The sequence below is a fragment of the Peromyscus maniculatus genome, chromosome 15, assembly GCF_049852395.1.
Source record: "Peromyscus maniculatus bairdii isolate BWxNUB_F1_BW_parent chromosome 15, HU_Pman_BW_mat_3.1, whole genome shotgun sequence".
In the NCBI taxonomy this organism is placed as follows: Eukaryota; Metazoa; Chordata; class Mammalia; order Rodentia; family Cricetidae; genus Peromyscus; species Peromyscus maniculatus.
Genome location: NC_134866.1, coordinates 8,005,278 through 8,026,005, shown reverse-complemented (window position 1 = coordinate 8,026,005; position 20,728 = coordinate 8,005,278).

Here is a 20,728-nt window from a genome sequence, read left to right as displayed (position 1 = left end):
CATGTGTTTGGGCCAATACAGTACAAGTAGAAGTGTTTTGTGTGGTTCCCAGAAGCAGCTCTGGATACAGCATGATCGCTTTCTTCCACCCTGGACCACGTCTGTGACAGATGAAGCTGTGGCACTCTCTCTGGATGCTGAAGTCATGAGACACATTCTCGGGATAACAGGGATATGAGCTGGGTGATTGCAGGTCCATGTGTGTCCAGAGCACCAGGCTTTGAGCTGTTATTGTTGGTGAGTGGAGTGGATTTTTTTCCATTCTGTGTGAGTACTCCTATTCTTTCCCATGCAGCTGAACCTAACACTAACTGATTCTACATGTTCAATGGTGTTATTATTATTGATTGGATTATTCTGCTAAAGTCTAACTTTCCAGGGCTTTGGGGAAGAATGTGGGCAATCTGGAGTTTTCTTTACTGTCCATCTCATCCATAATGGCAAATGGTCACTGCCTAGAGTGTTCCACATGCCCTCACGGGCCTTTAGTCATGAAACAGGTAAGAGGAATTTGTAGTCTTCTCTGCAACGTGTTGATAAAGATATATTCCCATTAAGCTAGCTTACCTGGAGTGGGGGTGGCTGTATGCTTTATCAAGGTGCAGTCTCCAAGCAGTGAAACAATCTCAGGCTGCTGTACTCAAGCACATTTTAGTAGAGATAATTCATGATTGTTACTGACCTCGGGTTCGGTACAAGCCCAGAATGGCCTCCTAAATGGAATCACAGATCATTCTGTGTACATAGACCTGGTAGACTCCCTTTCTGAAAACCAGCCCAGTGTGTTGTAGTGAGCCCTGTCTTCACTCCATGAGATGTGGTGCACAGAGGGCGATGCATCCTGGCCCTTAGGAGGCTAGCTGGTTTGGAGAAATGGAGACAGTTGCCTTTGTATTATAGATAATGTTACAAAGTGACCCAACTTCCTGAGTAGCTTAGTCATGGAGCTTGTGCCCTGCAAACATATTTCATCTCCCAGTGCAGGCCAGGAAGCCAGAGTTCTGAGGATTCCTTACTTGGGGCAAATGTTCAGGTACCTGGACCAGGAAGTAGAAGCTGTCATCAGTCGCCCCAGGCACTCTTGGATCTCACAGGTACAACTGGCAGGATAAGGCACAGATGTGCACTATCTGCCACACCTGAAAAGCCCAATTTGATGAATAGAATAACAATAACAGTAACAATAATAATAATAACAATAAAGGTAATAATAATATCAGCTGTGTTTCATAGGAGCAGCACAGAGCGAGTGTGACCAGGGGATGGGGGAACAAGTGAAGGGAACAAGGACATGTGGGTAAAGGGTACACAGCTTTGAGTCAGCTGGGAGGAATGGCTTTCAAAGGATCTATAGTACTGCAGTAACAGTACAGTTAATTAGGAATTGCTGTGTTCCAAAAAGTAAAAAGAGTGAAGATGTGAGCTCTTACCACAAAAACCTGAGAGGTTATGTTTGCATCAGTGAGCTGGATGCAGCTGTCGCAATGTACAGATCCCTCAAAGCACGTGTATGTAAGAAAAAAAAAAACATGTAATGTTACATGTCAGTTAAAATTAAGACAGCTGAATGACCTCATGCCTTTAGCGTGACGATCTCTACTGTCCACACAGTTCACCTGTAAGGTGAGAGATCCTAAAAGCTAGCAGTCTTCTGGGGGCTTTGTGATACATTGAAAATTAGCAGCAAAATGGCAAATATTTGTACATTGAAATATGAAAGCTGATTTCAGAAGCAAGATTCCAGAGAGAACATATCTTAACAATACAACCTAAATATGTAACCTCTTTCTGAATCTAAATGCACTTGTATATAGTGACCTGGATGTTAGCCACATAAGTGAAAAGTGAACATGTACAGATAGTTATGCACATGTACAAATGTTATCCTTATTTGTATTACTTTGTATGTATGATATATGTGTATGCATATTTATGTATTTGTATATGTATGTGAGTGCTAGATATCAAATGTCTTCCCAATTTCTCTCTACCTTATTTTTTGAGACAGAGTCTTTCCTGAACCTGGAACTCACCAATTCAACAAGACTAGCTGACTTGCAAGCCTGGGGACCTTCTGCCTCTGCCTCTCCAGTGCTGTGGTTACAGGCTTGTGCTGCCACGCCCATGTTTCTATGTGGGCGCTTGAGAGTGAGCTCAGGTCCCCATCTTGCTGTCTCTCCAGCTCTTATTAATGTTAGTTTTAATAACAGAAAAGGATCCCAGCCTCTTACAACCTCCACTTTAATGGTAAGGAATCACAGTTGCAACTCACAGAAACAAGCTGATTTTCAAGCCTAGGAGGTTATTAGCGGCATAAGAGTTCCATAGGGAGAGATGTTACCATCATTCTTCCTTGAGAGCCAGCTGAAGTTTAATTGGATCCCTTCCCACCCCCCTTGTCTGCTCTCTTTCACATGACTTATCAGATGGAAAGAACATTCTCTTCAAAAGTATTTGCTCCTAAAATAAGGAGGTCAATGATTCATCATTGGTCAAATTTATCGACTTTGCAAATTTTGCCAAACGGTACCTCCAAATGTGTACATGTCTTAGTTCCAGGCCATGGCAGGTTGGCTACACTTGACTGGGTGCACTTCTTGAGAATTCATCCATTTAAGCATCATTTGAAACGGGTCCAGTTGGTGCTGTTGAATAACAAGCGTTCAGTGGGAAGGGACATTGGCTTCTCTAAAAACTGTTCACCTGGGATGACGGGTTTGAGTCAGTGTCATTCAACAGAGAAGATGACAGGAGCCACATGCCAGTTGTAGAGTTTGGGTGGGACAAACAGACGAACAGCAAGAAGAATGAAGGAGGGACAAAGGTATCCTTGTTGTGTCTGGGGACGTGGCTCTGGAGGCAGGAGGAGGATGGAGTCTATGGCATCCTGGAAGGGAAGAACGGGAGTTGGCTCAGCCAAGGCAGGGAACAAAACTACGTGAAGCCTGCATCTGGGGAGCACCATTCAGCTCCCCGCTCATAAAGTCGACATTTCTCTCACTCTGTGCCCTCATGTGTTTTGTTTTCTTTATAAAGGAGAGTGTAGATGAATACATGCAGAACTGAACAAGTTTGTGTGTCTGTTGGAGCCCACCTAGGCTTCCTAGTGTCTTTACCCAGCAGGACTGCGTAAGAGGATGATGGGGCCACAGATCTGGGTACCAGGTGTTTGGAAAGGTTTACACTTGGCTGTATCTAGCAAGGGGAAGTCTTTTGCCCCTTCCCTTAGCATTGCTATAAAAATCCCTTTAGAATAAAGTTCTGGGCTGGTGGGTTTTGACCCAGGCTCTCATGAAGCTATCTAGTGTTTCTTTCTGTCTCTCTTCTTTATATTTCTATTTGTGTATTCTTCTCTTCTCCATGATCAAGAGTACCCTGGTCATAAAAGTGGGAGCTGGTCCTCCACATGTGTCCATCTATTTGGCTTCTGAGTGATTGCCTTGAGTACCTGATCACCTTTGCATATGCATCACTTGGAGAAGCCAGCCCCCTGTTCTGTGGCCCTGTGAAGATCTATGAGATGCATTGAATTTTGAGTAAAAATTCATTGTCATCTCCTTTTCATCCAACAAAGTCAGGGTGATCTGCAATGGTTATCTACAATGAAGACAGTGAAAACACTCTGTGTGATACCATACTGATGGAAACATGTCATTATACATTTGTCAAAGCCTGAAGAACTTACACTCCCAACTATTGGGGGATTTATTAAGGCAACTCCACATAGTTAAAAAGGAGGTTTATTTTTTTTTGGGGGGGGGGGTAACTTACAGCTAGCAAAGGAGTTGGTTACAGGACCTGGGAGAGGTGAGGTGCAGTCCAGCTAGATTCTCTAGAGACCTCCGCTCAGTCTACCATCCAGCATCCAGGATCACCAGGAACCAAAACAGCCAGCACTTCCAGATCTTGGGTCTTAAAGGCTCCTGTCTTGGCCCCGTCTCAGGGGCAGGTCATAGGTAGGTGTGACAGTTACTGGAAACCTCATTGGGGGTAGTATTTCCAGGTCAAAGCTGCAACAGCTACCCACTGCACCCAATGAGGATCCTTATGTAAGCTGTGGACTCAGGTGATGCTGGGCATGGCAGTCTCACCAGCAGTAAAAATGCTCCTCTCAGGTGGTGTGTAGATGTTAGAGGTGGCAGTGCATGTCTGGGGGTCCAGAGCCATGTGAAATGTGTTTATGACCACTTTCTCTCTACTTGAGATGGGACTGAGATTGCTCTTAATTTTTTTTAAAGAGTAAGGAAATGTTGCAGTTTTCTTCCAACCTGACCCCAAAGTGTCCCTTCTACAGCCTTTGAGTGGCCAGCACAAAGCACATCTTAAGGATAAGAAAGAGAGAATCTTTGTCTCAGTGGAAGAAACAGAAAAGAATGTGTCACCATGTTTAGCGCAGCCAGGACGCTGTTCACCAATGATGTAGGTTCCATTCTCCTTCTGGGAAGTCGTATGTCTCTCTAACTTCAGATTTCCCAAAGGGAGCATGGTACTTGTACCATCTAGTACATAACATCCTTTGAGTTAAAAATGACTGCTGTGCTGAAAAAAATACAGTGTAGATTAATATTCAAATATTTGATCAGAAGTTAAAATAATTACATGGATATAATTTCAAATGTTCTAGAAACAATGGAAATTTTAAATAAAACTTTTATATGTTTTCTTTAGTAAATATATCCAAAGGATTTTAAATTCTAAAGTAATTTGTTATCTGCTAGTGACTATTTTTATAACTACATGAGCAACTTCTCTTTTACAGGTTTTACACCATTTCTTTTCCTCATTGAATTTGCATTTCCATTATGCTTTTCTACAGTGTAAGTACTGGTATGTATTTAAACTTAATTTTCTAAAATACCATATGATATTTAAAATATCTTGTTCCATGTTTTGAATAATTATTTCTGGATTTAGTTATCATTAAAATAATTACCATTGAATAATAGAACAAATGCAAAACTCTCTCACAAATTTTTGGTAATTATAAGAACACAGTATTTTCTTGAACTAGATGTGTCCCTTAGTGAGATGATTTTTTTTGTTGCTTCTTTTTTTTTATGCCTTATTCAATTTTCCCCTGAGCTCACATGTCCCTGGATGATATTACTTATTGCTAAAATGAAAAGGGGATTAGGCATCAATTCTTTTCCTACTTTTCAGTGCTGTAAGTTCAAGTACTTAGAAAATTCATCCATATAAAGAGATGGAAATAGAATCAAATTGTAATAGGTCTGTCACTCAATTCTCTGAACTGCTTGCAAACACTGCTTCAGGAGTCATACTGCAGATCCATCACCCAAACTCACTTTTAATGATCTATCAGTTGACAATTCAATTAGGTTCTCCCTCAATTTGGTTGGAAACAAATCACAGAATGAGAAGAAAGCAATCTGACTCTACCATGGAGTCAACAGCATGGACTTCTTTTTTCTCTTTCTTCCAAACTCCCCTTCCCACCTCCCTGAGGTGATCAAGAATAGAGAGGGGCTGAGAGGTGGTGATACATGCCTTTAATCCCAGCACTCAAGAGAAAGAAGCAGGCAGATGGATATCTGAGTTTGAGGCCAGCCTGGTCTATAGAATGAATTCCAGGACAGCCAGGGCTACACAGAGAAACCCTATCTTGAAAAAGAGAGAGTAGGGGTGAGACTAGAGCGTGGCACTCCTTTGCTTGTGAAAATATCACCCTGCCTAGTCCTGCTTCCAGAGGATGATGCATTCTAGTCTGACCTCTGAGGCCCAGTGACCAGATTTACACCAGGACAAATGGCTGTCTAGATGCTCTCACTCTGTTTCAGGTGGCTCTGTGCCTGATCAGCCATCACCATGGGGTTTTGAGGAGATGCAGAAGTAGGTGAACATGTTAAGGAGAAAATTATATTAAATTTAGTTCTTTCCCCTTTCAGAAAGTCCTTAACAACTTTGCAGTAAAAAAATAATAGGTAGCTAACTTATATTCTACACCAGCCAGGAAATGCAAAATGAGACTTCACGTCTGACATCTAAGAAGAGAACGGTTCATTTTTAGCAATAAGTAATATCATCTAGGGACATGTGAGCTTAGAGAAAAATTGAACAAGGCATTAAAAAACAGAAACAAAAAAATAATCTCACTAAGGACACATCTAGTTCAAGAAAATTTCAGAATGAATCTATGGACAAAAAGTGCAGTTGGGAATTATCTGAATTCTTTTCTGGGAATCTGTTTCTGGGGTCATCCTATTTAATATTTGTATGTTCTCTTAGGGAAAGAGTGTGTGCCTTGAATGATACTGTGTGTCCTCAGCTCAAATTGTGGCTCCAGTCTGGAACTCTGCAAGTGGGCTCAGGAGAATGAAATGCATATTAATTAGTCAGTGTTACACAACAATGCTTTAAGAACCAGAATACAAATGATTTGTGTAGAGAGATAAAGTCAGAATGTTAATGCTACAAAGCTGTTTGTAGAAGTTGCATCCTGAATTTTGAAATAGCACTGACAACACCTTGACATTCAGAGAAGGCAAAGTGTAGAAATATGTGGACGAGAATTTAGGAAATTGCCAGGTGTGGTGGCACAGAGCTTTGATCCTAGAACGTGGGAGGCAGAGGCAGGTGGATGTCTGTGAGTTTGAGGTTAGCCTGGTCTACATAACAAGCAAGCTGTATGATAAGGTCAGCCAGGGCCACATAGATAGATCATGTCTTATAAGACAAGAAAATAAAAGTATCACCCCATAAAGTATTTATGCAATTGAAGTTAGCTCCTCCAAAATTATGCTCTTTCTTCCACAGCATAGAGATGTTTGGCACAAATACTTTCTCCACTTGGAAACACATTTTCTAGCTGAACTTTGCATCCACATTTGGCCATAAAACCAGGTGGTTTTTTTGTTTGTTTGTTTTTTTGTTTGTTTGTTTTGTTTTTGTTTTTTTGCAATGAGCTATAGGAGGAGTTGATACCTTCATTTCAAACCTGGGGACCTAGAAGCAGATGTGCTTTTCTCACCGTTTTTCATTTGGTAGCCTAGACAAAAAGGACTTCCTGGGGCTGCCCCAGCATCCAGAGGATGGGGAACAACAGATGGGATGCTTTGGGATCTTTGAATCACAAACTGGTGGAAAGCTCCCTACTCACCAGGAGATTTCTCATGAGATTGAGCAACAAACATCACGGAGTCATTATTTTACACAGCAGAATGTTGAGCTTGTTATGTGAGGCAGCAACCCATAACAAACATGGGAACACACTGAAAATTTCTACAGACCAAGTATTGTTTAAGGAAATTAATTGATGCCAGTTACTATTTTATATTTAAAGGAATACAGAGTTTTTATATTTTTGGAAACCTAATGTGTACACCATTTTTTTTCAAACTGGCTTTAAGGAATCTGAACACATCACTTTCCTATCAGGTGCCACTCACAAAAGCTAGCCCACAAACACCTCTGATCCCAAGCAGTTAAGCACAAAAGGTGGAGTCTATCTAGCACATTATAAATGGTATTTTTTTGAAAATATTGTCATTCCAGCATGTATCAAACAAACAAAAGAGTACTATGTCACATTAGCAAAATGATTAATAGCTAACCACATAGTCAAAGAGATGGCTTGGGTGAGATATGGAAGAACTGCTGTGTTTGTAGCATCTATTAATTGAGTGTGGGTCATGAGAATGTGCCCACAATTGGCAGTGGAGGAGCTGGGCTGTCCAGAGCCCTCTACATATCTGTCTCCATTCAGTTTTCCTTCCCCAAAGCTGTTTATCGATGCTCTAATGAGAACAGAGATAGGCTATACTGAACTTCTACTTATAGCCTGCTGCTGTTCATATGTTTTCCATGCAATTCATACAGTAACTTTGAAAATTTGAGATTTAATAGATCTCTCTCTGTCTTTCTATCTGCCTCTCTCTCCTATGTATGTGTGTGCATACATAAATGTAGGTATTTTAAGGAAAGTATTAGGGCAAAAAGAGATAAACAGAATATCAGTCATCAAACATCCTCCAAAAATAACTTAAATATAGCAGGAGAGAAGTAAATTTAAATCATTTACATTAGGCATCCCTCCTAAATGTACAGATATCAGCCAATGTTCTCCAAGTTTTGCCTCATTGTGGAATAAGTCAGTTTTGAAAGCTCCTTGGAAGGTCTCGTGCAAGGCATGTATATTTGGTTCTATTTGTGTGGTGTCCAAGTAAGTTCTAATTACCAGGATGTTTTTAAAGCCAAGGGCAGCAAGGGTTCTTCTAGCACAATGACCATGGTCCAAGAGAACTAAGGCAGGGCAAGTCACCTTTTTGGGAGCTAGTCTGTAATCTGGATGTCTTGTGGATGTGCTGCCAAGCTTTCCTTTTTCAGATTTTTACAGTTTTGATGAAATCTTCTGGCCACAGTAACCCAATGCTTTCAAGGTGTGGCATCATTTGCCTCCCTTGTTCTGTGAGTTTTCACCTGAGAACTGTGAAGCTGTTCACTGTATTTTGCTGCAACACCAAATTAGTCAAACCTCAGGCTTATTTCCAAATGACATTCTTCAGCACCATGTGTCCTTATTTCAGAGCAGCCAATGCCTTGGTGATGCGGTGGCCATTATTATATAGAACAATTGAGGGTCAAGACAACAACCCACAGAGCATAAAGGTTCTGCTTGGGTGGAGCCTGTGCAGCCCGTCACACCTGGTGGTGCGAGCAAATCAAGGTCAAGTCTGAGTGTGGATAGCAAAGGAGTGTAATAGTCCTGTAGGAAGAGAGACATCAAAGTGCACAGTGGTAACAGCTGTGACAGTGCACGGTCTTGGCCAAGATACTGATTCCTTCTCCTGGACAGATAACCATCACTATCTTGATTTAAAGCATACTGGGTCCAGCCTGACCTCGAAGTGATGGTTCTTGGTGGTATAGGGGAATGTGGATTGAGAAATAATACATATGAAAAATATAGATGTAGACAAAGAAAAAGACAAGAGACACAGCTTTCGGGGGAGGGGGGCGAGGAGGCCTCTAGGTCAACACCACTGTCGCCTTGCGTTTATTCCTAATGGACTTTTTATACATCAGCAAGGGGAGAGGCAAAAGACCTCCCTCTCTCAAGGTCAAGGTACAAAGTACAAACAAGTGTAGACCCTTAATTTTCAAAACACCTGGTAACCACGCCTTTGGCCAAAATATCCTAATACGCATCCTTGTAGGGCAAAACAAGCTCAGACTCTCTGACCTTGAACTAAAATGGAATGAGGCCTCACTATGGAGTCTCTGTGGGCTCCCCCAAAGCACCCCCAAATCCCTGAAGATCATGGTTTTGTGCAGTTTTCTGCATCTAGTCTATACCCAATCACCTTCTCACAGACCTATAAACAATACACCAGCAGAAATAATAGAAATTAACTTGGGGGAAAAAGGACCCAGTAGACACTCCCAAGTATCAAAGCAAAAGATGTCAGGAAGCACAGCTAGCCCTCACCTTGCTGCTGCCGGGCATCCATCTCAGGGCAGGCCCTTGTGTTTCTTTCTTTGATGCTGCTACTCCTCCTTCAAAGTTGTTGCAGTGAAGAAAAATTCCTTAACACGTGTTACAACCACTTTCCAAGCCCTCAGCCTGATAGACAAGTCTGCGGCAGAGCGTGCTGTGCCGAGGACCTCTTTTTCTTGCTGATCTGACTGCTACAGAAACTCCAACAGCCCAACACCTGATGCCCAGCGCAGTCAATCCATTATGCAACCTCAAATCCCGAGGAGAACATTCAGATCCTTTCCAAGCAGTGATTGGCTATTTTTACTTTTTATTACATTTCATCTTTAAGGGGAAGGAGTGATTCTCTGATGTGCTTCCCCTTCCAAGTGTGGGATCATACAGGCACAACTGCCTCCCTCAGCAGCAGGGAACTGAGATACGAAGAGTATGATCCAGAACACAGAGGGAGAGGTTTTCCTAATCACTGGGGCAATGGGGCAATGTTTAGTGAAGACTGTTGAAGCAGGGATGATATACGGGGTGTTGGGGAGTCGAGTCAGGACAGGGGGACTTTTCTTTTTATGTATTTTTTCTCTTTTCAGTTTCTTTTATTCTCTTATCTTGCTGTAGCAGGCAGCCAGAAGGAAGCCCATAAGTCACATGTAATGTTGGTTCAGAGTGCTAGTGAAAGACACAGTGTAGCTTGAGTTTTCCTGCCTTGCCCACAGTCAGGACAAATCTTAGTCACCCGCCAGTTCCACAGCCGCTCAGACCCAACCAAGTACACACAGAGACTGATATTGCTTACAAACTGTATGGCCGTGACAGGCTTCTTGCTAACTGTGCTTATAGCTTAAATTAACCCATTTTTATAAATCTATACCTTGTCACATGGCTCGTGGCTTACCGGCATCTTCACTTGCAGCTTTTCCTGGTGGCGGCTGGCAGTGACTCCTTCTGTCTTCCTGTTCTTTCTTTTTTCCTCTCTGTTAGTCCTGCCTATACTTCCTGCCTAGCCACTGGCCAATCAGTGTTTTATTTATTGACCAATCAGAGCAACACATTTGCCGTACAGAACATTCCCCAGCAACACAAGGTTAAATTCTGTGGAGGGATGGCTAGAACTTTCTCAGGTGGACCACTGAGGGCAGAGATGCCCCAAGATGTAGGTCCCCATTTGTCCTCTTCCTAGTTCTGAAGCCTAACAATCATAAGCAACAGAGAGGAGAAATGTGAGGCTGACAATAGCTGCCTGCCCAAAGTCTGGAGCTCCTAACTATGCTTGGTTAGTTAGGTAGGGGCACCTGGGGGTGCCGGGAACGCAGTGGCATCTCATACTGGCACCTCTCTTCTGCCTCCCACCCTTTGTGTCTTAGTTTGGTTTCTATTGCTCTGAGAAGACTCATGATCAAAAGCAACGTATCACAGGTCCCAGTCCATTGAGGGAAATCGAGGCAGGGACCCAAGCAGGGCAGGAACCTGGAGGTAGAAACTGAAGTAGAAGCCATGGAAGAGTGCTGCTCAATGGCTTGCTCCCCTTACTCCTCAAGGCTTGCTTAGCATACTTTGTGTGTGTGTATGAGTTTGAGACTTCTTAGACAGCCCTAACTAACTGTCCAGGGGTGGCATTGCCCACAGTGAGCAGGACTCTCCCACATCCACCACCAATCAATAAAATACCTCACCGACTGCCTACAGGGCACCTTGATTGAAGGTAATTCCTTAATTGAGATCCACTCTTCCTAGATGTGTCGAGTTGTGTCATGTTGACCACTAACAGACCAGCGCAGTGTCTTGGGGCATCTTCCTTTCCGGAGCCCTTTTCCCCAGCATCCCTCACCTCACCTGTACCACTCTAGAAATACTCTGGTCTTCCTTCCAGACAATTCTTGAATCTCAGTCCCTGGGAAGCCAAGCATCTCGAAGCCAGTCATTATCTCCCTTGACAATCAGTGTGAGAGCCACTTGAGAATCCTAAGCTAAAATGACACAGCACTCTCGGGGACTGGAGACTGATAAGTGCTTTTATGAAATCAGCTTTTAAAATGTCACCTATTCTTCTACCCCGGCACTCTCCAGCTCTCCAGCTTCTGTTGTTTGCAGTTTTCTGCTAAGGTGACATTTTTTGGGGGTGGGGGGTGGGGATGACATTCTTGTTTTGGTCTATGGCCTCGTGACTGAAATACTTAATATGCTAACTTAGATTTAGTGTGACATAATGCCAAGCCTTGCGTTGTTTGCATTTTAAAAGGGAACTGGGAGTATGCCACTGTACAACTGAAGACTCACATTCATGAAGAGAGGTAGCTATAGTCAAGAATCCCCCCTCCTCCCTGGGTAACCATCGATGAGGGCTAATTTATCAGGTCCTGTGTCACCTGTCATCTGTATCATCCACCATCTAGCCAGCAGATATTATTCAGCACTAAATACAGATTCGACATTATTTCCAAAACAGAAAAGACAAAACTTCCTGGCCTTATAGGGTCTACTTCCTAGTGAGAGGGGAGTGCAGTTGCCAATATGAAAGAAAAGTTTGTACAGATGGTCCCTGACTTACAACACTTCAACTTGCAATGTTTTAATTTTATGAAGTTTAAAAAGAAATATGCAGGCCAGAGAGATGGCTCAGTGGTTAAGAGCCCTTGCTGCTCTTCCCAAGGACCTGGGTTCTGTTTCCAATAATTTCCCAGCACCCACGTGACCTGTTACAGTCATCCATAACTTCAATTCCGGGGGATCTGATAACCTTTTCTGACCTCCACAGGCACCAGGCATGAATATGGTATACAGATATAAATGCAGGCAAGACACTCATGCACATAAATTATATATTGAATAGTAATATGCATTCAGTAAAACCCATAATTTGAGGCTGAGGAGTGTGACATGTAACTGTAACCCTAGAACCTGGGAACTAAGGGCAGAAGAATTATGAGTTCAAGGCCTGCCTGTACTATATAGCAAGAGTATCTAAAAAATAGGTAAATAAACGAATGTAATTTGAGTTTTGAATTTGGATCTTTCCCCATGCTGGCAGTATTCAGTGCAGTCTCTCTGTATGATGTTGGCTCGCATCAATAAGCTGCATTTCTTATCGGCCACACCCTACAGTGTGTTGTGGGGATGAGCTGTGATATTCCCTGGGCTGAGTGTGTTAAGGTATGCAAGGAGTTTGATTAAAAAAAAAAAAAGACAGGTTCTCAAGAGGTATCTTAAAACTTTCTGACACAGGCCTTTCAGCACACCACCCTCCAAACGGTTGTCTCCACTTAGTTAACCATGAACTAGAAGAGCAGCTTGGGGCTTTTAACTGTTAAAGATAAACCAAGGCAGTGGCTTTGAACTGACTGCTGAAAGGTAAACAAGTGACCATGGCGTGGTTATACACACTGCCTCATCTCTAAATACACCTGAGTTTAGGGTCTACAGAAGAGCCTTCAGGGAACTGCAAAATTAAAACCCAGCAGTTAGTAGGACATTATTAATTGCTTTCCCCTGCTTGCCCAAATGATACAAAGCCTGGGCTTGGCTCACATGGGCCTGTTTTCATGCTCACAGCCTGTTACCCCAACTCTACTTTAACCGTCCATAAACATTAGCCACCAGGAACAAGATCCTAGAGAGTGGTTCTTTGTTCCTCTCCCTCTTTATCTCTCTCCGCCTCTGTACTCTGCCCTGTCCTCTGGCAGTGCTTGTGCTTCCCTAAAGCTGCGTGGACCTTTCTTCCTGCCTCTGCTTCTCTTTGCTGGGGAGGTGTCTTAACCTTCGGGAACCTTGCCCATCGACCAAGGCGGTTCTCTGATTCTCAGTGACAGGTAGGGTGTAAGTTAAGACATACAAACATACAGTTTGTTAGGAGGCCATCTGTGCCCTGGGAAGAGACTACTGGAGTGTAGTTCAGAAAGGGAGCTAGGCGTGTGGGGGAAGGGAAACCTTTAAATCAGCTGGCTGAGTAGGCATCGCTGAGCTGGCAGCAGGTAGACAGAACTGAAGGAGGCTTAGTGTCTGTTGTCAGGACTGTCTCCATTCTTGACGAGGAGCTGCCAGCAGCCGTCAGGCCGCACTTCCTTTTCACCTTCTACACTGCAGGGGGCTGGTGGGTGGCATCAGGGAGAAGCTGAAATCACCCAAGCTCCCAGTGAGCTTTCAGACAGAGAGATCATGAGATCCTACAGCCTGTGCCGTTAATGGGGCCTCGGTGCTTCCTCTAATGTCCTGCTTTTGACATCGAAATTCTTTATCACTGTGGGGGAAGGAAAACCAACACTCCCACTTTGCTGGCTAAGTCTACAAGGCAGCCTTGATCTCAAAGGAATCCCCCCAAAATTCAACTTCAGTTCTTGTCCTTCCTGGCTGCTCACACGGCTGTCACTCTGTAACCCTTGAGTTAATTGTGATGACAAAGTTGAGATACGTATTGAGACAACTGTACTTGCCTGTAGAGTTAAAAGAACAGTTTCAAGAATCCCAACTCTGCTGTGTGCATCCTCTTCCCATTTAAGAAACACATTTTTTTTCCCCCTGAGGTTATTGTCCTCTTCAGTAATAGGTTAATTTTTATACTTCTTAAATATTTAGATGGGTGGGCCTCTTTTTGCATTGACTTTTGTTCTAACAAGTTGAGATTAAATCATTGCCACTGAGCTTGTGGCAGACTTTGATAATATTGTTTTCCCATTGCTTCGATCATCTCCTACTTGTCTTTAATTCCACAAAAGCTGCTCTTGCCAAAGTCACCAGTGACCTTAGCATGATTCCCTGCAATAGGCCATTCTCTGTTTGGCTAACTTCACAGGAGCATTGTGGAGCTGACTTCTGCCTCTGTCTAGACCTGCTCACTCAGAGCTCAGAATTGTACATCCAGCTGCTTGCCTGGGGAATACTTCCCACCATCACTGCCCTGCTGACATACTGCTCTTCCCTAAGTTACAGGTAAGAGCAGCAAGATGTTCTCAAAAGAACGATGATGACATCAACTAGTAACCAGCCCCTTTGCTAAGTTTTGACAAGAGCTGCCAAAAGTTTCAGCTTTTGTTCCTGGATTTTATTCTTTATCTACTTTGAGAACCGTAGGAACAATTGAGAGGTGCATTTCCCCCATTCCAATATGAAGCACATATTTTAAAACTGGGTATTGTATTTTCATATGATATCTAGTTATCTATATAGCTCTTGACATTTTGAATTAAATTTTATTTTAAACAGACCTAAACATTAAATCATTGTATTTACACTTTGTAAAAGTTATTTCCTTTTATGCTTAATATTTTAAAATAAAACTGAGAAAATTGTGTATGTGTATGAAATATATTTCACACACACACAATTTTGAGGTTAGATCTCTAACATGACTCTGTAAATTGATGGTTTAGATTGATTACTGCAGAAGCATTATTCTAAAAATATCAGACTAACTGTAAAGTCAACCCATTTGTGCTCACATAGAAATATCACTTAAGGCCCTTGTAGCTCTGCACAGCCCCACTGCCTACATGGGATAAAAAGTCAACTCTAATTTCTGATCAACCAGGCAAAATGGCTTTCCATATAATGGAATAACTTAGGTATAATGAAGTGGGTCAAACCAGATGAAAGCCCTTTCTGCAGAAGTAAAGCCATATGAGATACTAGCAATTTGATCTGGCTTAGCCTGTTGTGTATAATGTAATCAATGTGAGGGATGATGAAATTGCCAGCCATCAAAACAATTGTCAATGTTCCCCATTGGCTCATGGGTTTGGACACTTGGGCGCCAGCTAGTGGCTCTGGTTTGGAATTTTTAGGAGGTAGAGCTTTGCCAGAGGAAGTGAATCTCTGGGGGTGGGCCTTGATGTTAGACAGCCTGGCCCTACTTCCTGTCAGGTCTCTGTTTTCTGACTGCAACGGTAATTCGACCAGTTGCTTCTGATTCCAGCTTGGTGAAGCTAATGAAGCATTCAGACAGTGGACAGAAAAGGATACATTGAGGTGAGTAGAGAAAAGGTGTGTCTGGCCAGGTACCCGAAGGTCAGTAGACCAGCAGGATATATCCAGCACACAAGTGGGAGCTCATGGATGCCAGTGCACAAGTTTCTTCTTCCAGAGAGCTCCATTGTAGATTGCTAGGTGGCAGAACCTAAAGGCTAAGCAAAATGTTGGCATTGGTCTATTCAGAAAGCTTGGTTATCAGTTGAGGTGCCCCCCACACACACTATTACACAGTGACTTTAATGCCTGGACTGAATCCTTGCATCAGTTTGTAGTTACTAGACTAAGAGTAGCAACCATAGACCTCATGGAGAATGCTGCCTCCCATGTGGAGATGACACACTTGGAGGGAAATCAGTAGTGAGCTGTGAAGTTAGGATCACCTCCATCTTGTGGGATGGCTGAGCTCTTTACATAAATCTAAGGTAGGCACAGATATCTGAATGGCCTCTTATACCACAGCAACTCTGGGTCCACTCTTCCTCCTCCTTCTTTCCTTCTGCTTCCTCTCATACACAGAGTTGTATATTAGAAAGTGTGATGATTAATATTGATTGCCCACTTGACATGATCTAGAATCACGAGACAGGTGACAGACACGTCTCTGGAGGGCCAGTAGTGATTATCTAGGCCAGGTTAATTGAGGTGGGAGTGAGAGGCACTGTTTCTATGGACTGGGGTCTCAGACTGCAGGAAAGGAGAAGATGAGCTGAGCAAAGCATTCACCCCTCTCTGTGCCCTGACTGGTGATGCCATGTGACCAGCCTCAGTTCCTACCGACAAGATTTTCCTGACATGATAGGTTTTGCCCTTGAACTCTGAGCCAAAATAAACATTTTTCTCCCTTGAATATGCTTTTATTGGGTTACTTTAACCACAGCAATGGGGATGGTAACTAATATCGACAAAAATGGATAAAAGTGAACTGCCTGCATGAGGCATTGATGAGGACAGTTTGGAGGGCTGGGGGAGGAACAGTTTACTTGCCAGGAGGCCAAGCATCTGGTGTCTGATTGAGCTCTGCCCCTAGTTAGATCTGCAAAGCCAGGAAGGACACGCAGTTGCTCCAGCCTTGATACTCTCTCAAGAATGATGAGACTGAGGATCAATAGTCTTGAAAGTGCCTCCTAGAGCTCAGATCCCACCCTGACAAAGTAGTGTTAATTCTGTAACTTCACAATTTTATATTCTTGTCTTTAGTTCTATCTGTTTGCTGATCTCAAGAATGTAACCCATTGACTTTGGAATAAAAGAGTTTAGAAGTTAAGTGAATGACTTTCTGTATGCTGTGAATATGTGTACACTGCTCTGATTTGTTGATAAACAAAGCATTTTGGCCTATGGCAAGGCAGATTAGAGGCAGGTAGGAAATTAAAAGAGAAAGACAGGAAGAAGGGGCGGGGTGGGGAGAGACACCAGCAAGGAGCAACATGTAATAAGACGCAGGTAAAACCATGTAACATGTGGCAATACATAGATTAATAGTTATAGGCTAATTTAAGATAACTAAAAGTTTGAGTCATGGCCATGCAGTTATAATTAATACAAGCCTCTGTGTGTTTACTTGGGGGATGCAAGTGGGAGAGATTTGTCCCGACCACCAGCAGGCCGGGACACAGGAAATCTTCAGCTACATTTTCCCTTTCATTATAAAATGAAATTAAAGTGCTGGGAGTGTTTCTTCAGTTCATGTTAGCAGTAGACACAGGAAAGCCCCATCCATGTGGAAGAAAGACAATGTGCTATCTTTTCACTCTGTGTTGATGCTCACTTTTTCTCAAAATGAGGGGACAGGGGAACTCATGTTTTGAAAGCAAATGATAATTTTCCTCTTTCTAAATCAAAGTAGCTTAAAGGATATTTTAATTTCTCATCCATTTTCCTAAATAAAATGAACCATGGGTCACAGGTGCCCCTTAGGTCATGTTTGACACTAAGCAATTTGTAGATGTGTCTAACCAGCCTGGTTCCAGTCTCACAACATGAAAACCCTGTTTGCCTGTCCTAGTGATGCCTTCTGTGAAATCCTATAAGTTTCCATTCCCTCTGTCCCCAGTCTCTGAGGAACAATGTCTCATGGGCAAAGGCTTCTTTTGTGGAATCAGAACTTTGCACAATGCATAAATGCAACTTGGACATGACCTAAGACTGTAGGAAAAATTTGGATTTTCTTAAAATGTGTGAGGTAGGAAAAATAAGTTGTTGTATGACACAAATGAGTTCCCCACACTGGGGAATGGCATTCTCTGAGTTAGTACAGTGTGCCCGGAGCTTTGGTATTTTTGGCACATTTTGAAATAGTTGGAAACAATCTAGCCTTGCAATATGGTCAGTCGTTTTATTTTTTTTCCATAAGTAAATCTTGAGTGGCTCATACACAGCAGTCCCTGTATCGAGGGCTCTGAGTACCAAGAGGACCAACTCCTGTCTCTGTCTCCAGAGCAGACACCCTGGTTGTGAAAGCCGAACATCTATCTTGAGCACCAGCATGTCCTAGAGACAGGCTAAAGACAGATAATCTGGGGACTTGTCTGTGACTGAATACATCAGAACCAGGGGAAGTTGTCAGACACTAATCTGAATTTAATAAGCCCTTCCTATGACTTTAAAGTACTCTGGAGTTTTAGAACCTTTGATCTAGAGCTGGGATCAACATACTGTAACCAGAGGCCAAATCTGGCATGTTCTTAAAAATAAATTATTATTAGAATGTAATTTGTTTTCATATTGTCTAGAGTTGCAACAGAAACTGTCTGACTCACAGAACCTAAAATATTTACTTCCTGGCCCTTGATGGAAAATGATTGCCAGCCCTGATCTCATGCAGAGGAGGTGGTGAGGACCTGGTCCTTGGTGCCAGCAGTGTGGCTGACGGCTTCTATCTACACGTCTCAGGGGTCTAGCCTGGGAATTACACAGTCTGTGTTTCAGTGCACTCTCCTGTGAGGTGATGACAGGTAAAGGGTCCATCACTGTCAGTCAATGTGGGAGGTCAGTCTTTTAGACCTTCGCATCATAGCCCGCCCACCGGAGAATACTCCATACATGTTTGCTATCAATAAATGAAAGACTGATACTTCCCTGACATTTCATCGATCCCCATCCCTCTGCTCCTCCCAGCTCTTCCCCATCTTCCCTCCCATCTGGATCCACCCCTTTCTTGTCTTTCATTAGAAGATGTACGGGTTTCAAATGGATACTAATAAAATAAAATGCAATAAGATTAAAACAAAATTCGAGTGCATTGGAATAGGACAAAACAAACAAACGAGGAAAAGAGTTCAAGAAAAGACACAAGGAACAGATACAGATACAGAGACAGGCTCCTTCGCACATTCATGAATCATGTAAAAACTCAAAACAAGAAACCAATGTATAAGTGCAAAACCTGTAAGGTAAAAATAATAAGTAAGTAAACAAATAAATAAGTAAGTAAGTAAATAAATAAATAAATAAATAAATAAACAAAGGTAGAAATAAAATAGAAAGCTTTGACATGACTTTATGAGACAAGGTTTATAAACCTCAAAATGCCATTGTATTCATTTTCTGTGGGTCATTTACTCTTAAGGGTGCCTACCTTCAAGAACAGTTTGTTTCCCTGTGAGACTCCTTTGGAGAAAACTAAATTTTCATTTTTGAGTGGTTATTACCAATGGGAGGTTAGGGATAGGGGCTTGTGCCCACATCTCTCAGCTCTAGGACCCCGTCTGATGCAGACCTGTGCAAGTGATTTTTTTTTTTTTTTTAACAAGCATGCTTGTCAAATTCTGAAATCACAGGTCTGGGCCTCATCCCACAGAGACTGACTCAATGTGTACGAAGACAGCCATGGCTTTTGAAGGCTGGAGAAAGTCTCCAGATACTTCTAATCAGTCCAATCGGGTAAGCTTTATCACTCTCTCTGCCAAAGCAGCACTGGAGATTAACATCAAATTCCATTGTATGCTTTTTAAAGTTTACCATGTTGAGACTTGTAGATGCTAGTTGGTATAGTAGCAAGGATGTGTGGTTTGGAGTTAGAACCAGATACTTTTGTCTTCCTTGGGTTTAAGGTTTACTTCATGGAGGCCTTTTCCCCCTCTGAATCACACACTCAAAATTATAAAATGATTTTGTCTGTGATGATTATATGTTGAACTTCAATGCCATAGTCACTCACTAAAGATTCCTCTTAGAGAGCTTAACGTCAATACTAATCCTACATCTGAGATGTCTGTCGTCTCTTCCAAGACCAATTTGTTACCCATCACTCTCAACAACACCAACCTCTCCTTGGTAACTCCCATTGGCAGGGCTAGATCTTGGAATTCCGAACTCCCATGACAACAGTTCCTAGATCTCAGCTACAGCTCCACATTCCAACCACTGACAGCATCACCTGTTGTGCCTCTGGATGTGTAAGTGCTAGTGCATGTTGCATGATGTTCCTAAGAGTACTTCTCACACACTTCCTCAGTGTCCCTGCTCTTGCCTGTTATCTGAGTAAATCATCTTCTGGCTGGATTCTATCATCCCCATACCTCCACCTGTACATAGTGGAGGTGTTTAGTGTTGCTGGACCGAACCCACCAGGCTGCTGATGGAGTTCATCTAGAGATAAAGACAATGAGTATCACTGGATCCGTGGAGACTCCAGGATGGCTCCTCAGGAAGTGTATTTTCCTGATGTGCACCGTGTTTATTCTGTAGTTCCTGTTCTCTTTTCTAACATTCATACCTGCTCGCTGCTCCCCACGAAAGTTTTGGCTCATGCCATGTGAGGGAAACAGAAGTCCTCAGAGGATCAGGTCTCTACGTGCATCGATAAAGATTCAATCCCCACCTCAGCTTGGTTTCCACCTGCTCCACTTTCTTTTGGTAATTCTAGGAGGATCCTGCTCCCTCCAAACACAAATCCTATCGCCTCTTAGCTCAGCAAGGCCTTTGTCCTGGGATTACCTTGTTTTCCTACATACTTTGACCCTGTCCATAGAAGCATGTCAAGCAATGTAAAAACATTCTGCCAGTGACCCACTTATAAACTAGCCCTCTGTGTGCCTATCTCTCCAGCTGCTACAGACTCCTTATTTTTCTTCAGGACAAAACCACTTTAACGAGCTTCCTGCACCGACTCTCTGTGCTTCCTTTCTTCCCATTAACCCTCTTTATTGAATTAAGAAATCTTTTGAGGATTCAGAAAAGGGCACTAATCTAATGAGCGTCCACCAAAGCTGCCCTGTTTGATCTTAACATTTTCAATATCTGCACTATTTCTCATTTTTATATTAATGGAAAAACAAGATCACATCTAAAATTGGGGGCCTTTGTTTACCTCTCTAC